This window comes from Gavialis gangeticus, unplaced genomic scaffold (assembly GCF_001723915.1).
Source record: "Gavialis gangeticus isolate Ggan-Ray unplaced genomic scaffold, GavGan_comp1, whole genome shotgun sequence".
NCBI lineage: Eukaryota > Metazoa > Chordata > Crocodylia > Gavialidae > Gavialis > Gavialis gangeticus.
Window position 1 is genome coordinate 67,012,931 of NW_017729022.1, and position 2,897 is coordinate 67,015,827.

The 2,897-nt window shown below is 45.6% G+C and overlaps 1 protein-coding gene across 1 annotated transcript in view; it reads left to right on the top strand.

Moving 5' to 3' along the window:
- LARGE1 (LARGE xylosyl- and glucuronyltransferase 1) overlaps positions 1 to 2,897 on the top strand; it is a 363,795-nt gene that overhangs the window by 283,439 nt on the left and 77,459 nt on the right. The gene's annotated exons all lie outside the window — the stretch shown is intronic.

Genomic DNA, 2,897 nt, shown 5'->3' on the forward strand with positions numbered 1-2,897 from the left:
GTCAGCTGACAGGAAGGGGCAGGGCCTGGCACATATAAACCCCAGGAGTGAGACAAGGAGGGCAGTGCTCCGCTGGCAGCTGTGGGAGAAGGAGCTCTGTCGGGGCAAGCGGAGTGGAGAAGCCTGACAGCCCGAGCAGCTCCTGTCTGCTGTTATGGGTGGAGAATTCCCTGGTAGGGATTGAATGAGACTTTTCGTTATGGCCCAGGGGCTTGAGTTTTTATTTGTAGTTTCATAAGTCCAGAGGACCGGGTGAGGCTGTTAGGGGTTGGAGGAGGCCTCACAGGTGCTCCACGGTAGCATGGGGACCCTGGCGCCAGAGAGGGCATGGCATTTTTGGGGTGCACTGTCCCCAGTCCCAGGGCAAGGGGGCGGCAGAGTACCAGGAAGGCACGAGACGAGACAGGGTGGTGGAAGCCCAGGGAAGTCAAGGAGAGGGCCAAATTACAACAGGGTCCAGGTCAAAACCACGTCAGTACCATCTGCGAGGCTTGGGCTGCAGTGTAGGGGAAGAAAAGGAGCCACAGATAGTGCCCCCTGGCACCGGGGCAAAAACAATGGGTAGCCTCCTGCTAATTACATCTATTAATTAATCAAGTAAGATCAAGGCATGGCAGGCAAGTAGGCAGGTGGTTGGCCCATAACAGGAGGGTGGAGTCACCAATAGAAAGACTCTAGTAGAGGTACTCCTGTCACAGGCACCAAAATTTATCATAGGCCGTACATTGCCGGGACTCCCTCTGTGCAATTCACAAGGCAGCACAAAGTTCAGTTCCTCAAATTGTAATCAAGTTCAAACACACATGATCTCTTCCTTATAATTTAGAATTAGGAATTTCTCAGTTCCTTGTCTATTTCTGAAAGTACTTACTTTTCAAATGTAATGTTTTACAACTTGGATTATCACAAAGGTATAAGGCAGAAGGCAGAGCCATGTGGCACCATAGAGACTAATTTATTCAGAGAGGTATGAGCTGTTGTAACTCACAGCTGACTTTGTCATATCGTATTAATGGACTTGCACAGGGTGGATATACTCTTCAGGTCCATTCATAACATCTGACAAAGTAGGTTGTAACCTACAAAAGTTTCTGCCTTCTGAAAGAGTCTGTATGGGCATTTTTAAAAAATACCTGGCACTGTGTCACACACATATCTAAAGTGCCCAGCACGGCATTGCGTCTATTTGTATAAACGGTGAAATGTGTATCAGCACTGAAAAAATGGTGGCAGCACCCTTTTGAACTAAAACACATAGAAGGTGTTTTAGTTCAACAGTGCATTGCCTTCATTTTCTTAGCACTGACATGTATTTTGCCATTTTATGCAAATGCTGGGTGCATCTGCTTGCATGCGAAGCAGACTCAATCAATTGAGGCTTGTCTGATGCAGCGCATCTCTGATGCATCACAGCACAAAAAAGTACGTTTACAAATGCCCTTTGTTACCACACTGCCCTGCATTCTGCTAAACTTCACACTAACAAAGCTAATTACCTCTCTAGAGCTGGAGAGGTTGGGGATGGAAATTTCTAATAACCATCACCACATCCAATTTATCCCCCACAACTACAGGATTTCACCATCACTATTTGTTGTTTCTTTGGCTCATTTCATTTTTTAAAAGCTCATGAAATGGGACTTCTCACATTTCCATTGGTAGATTATTTTAAAAATGTAAAAGGATTCCTAGGATTTTTTTTTAATATTCAGCCCACATTTTCTCTTCCTTAATTGCTTCCCACTATTTCTAGTTATATCCCATTGGACTCCCTTCAACATTTTTTCTCCTTGCTTTGTTTTGCCCCATCAAATACACGTGTGCACTTGTTATAGTCCCTCTGAGTTAACATTTAGATAAGCTAATTTTACAAGGCCTCCAGTTTAGTATCACTTGCATGTGTCATTAATATTCTGTTTACTCCCTCTTTCACTAATGAAGGTATAATATAAGACAGGACCTATCACTGATCCCACTAGACACCTCCTACCTACTTGGTATAGCACTATTTATGAGCACTCTTTGTTCTTGGTCTTCAACCAGTTTTCTTTCCCCATGGCAGTATTCTTATCTAAGTCTGGTAAAATATTTTATTTTCAAGTAAGGGCTTGTGAGTAACTAGATGAAAAGTCTTCTTTAATTCCAGCTCCATTATTTGTACAGCATTGCTTTCTTGTTCATTTTGTAATTCTACCCAAAACCAATACTGAATATTGAGCAATCTAGAGGTTGCTTTCTGACCTGAGGATCCTTTTTTTTTTCACCCCTTGCTTAACACCTGTTGCCACAGTGACAAGCACTCTACAAAGGGTGATTTGGATCTGTTCCTTACAAAGGTGATCTATTACTCACCAAAGTATTCTCAGTGATTACACTATGACTCCTCCTGTGCGTAGCTGCTTATTCAGATGAACATTGGATTCATAATCTAACCGTAAAACAGCGGTTCCCAAACTCTGACAGATTACGTACCACCAATTTAAAATGATGCAACCTTAAGTGCCACCAGCAAATTTTTGCCATATAAAGTAATTATAAGGAATCTGTTAACACATACCACTTACAGGTGGTGGTACACATACCACAGATTGGGAACCACTGCCCTAAGCAGTGGCAACACATAGGGGGTGCACGGGGATGCATGCGCACCCCCTGAGAGCACTGGTGCACCCCCTGTCAGGCTGCGCTCCCTGTTTAGGCAACAGGCAGGGGGGCAGGCTAGAGCGCCGGTCCCCCTCTGTGAGCACTGCCAGGAGAGTGGGGCAGCCAGCAAAAGTGGCCACGCCACTTCTGGAAGTGGTCACAGGGGGACAACCCCCCGTCAGTGCGATTATCCGCCAGGGGAACCCCCCACCCCCCAGTCGCTGACTGGTGTCGGGCAGGGAGGGGGGGGGGGG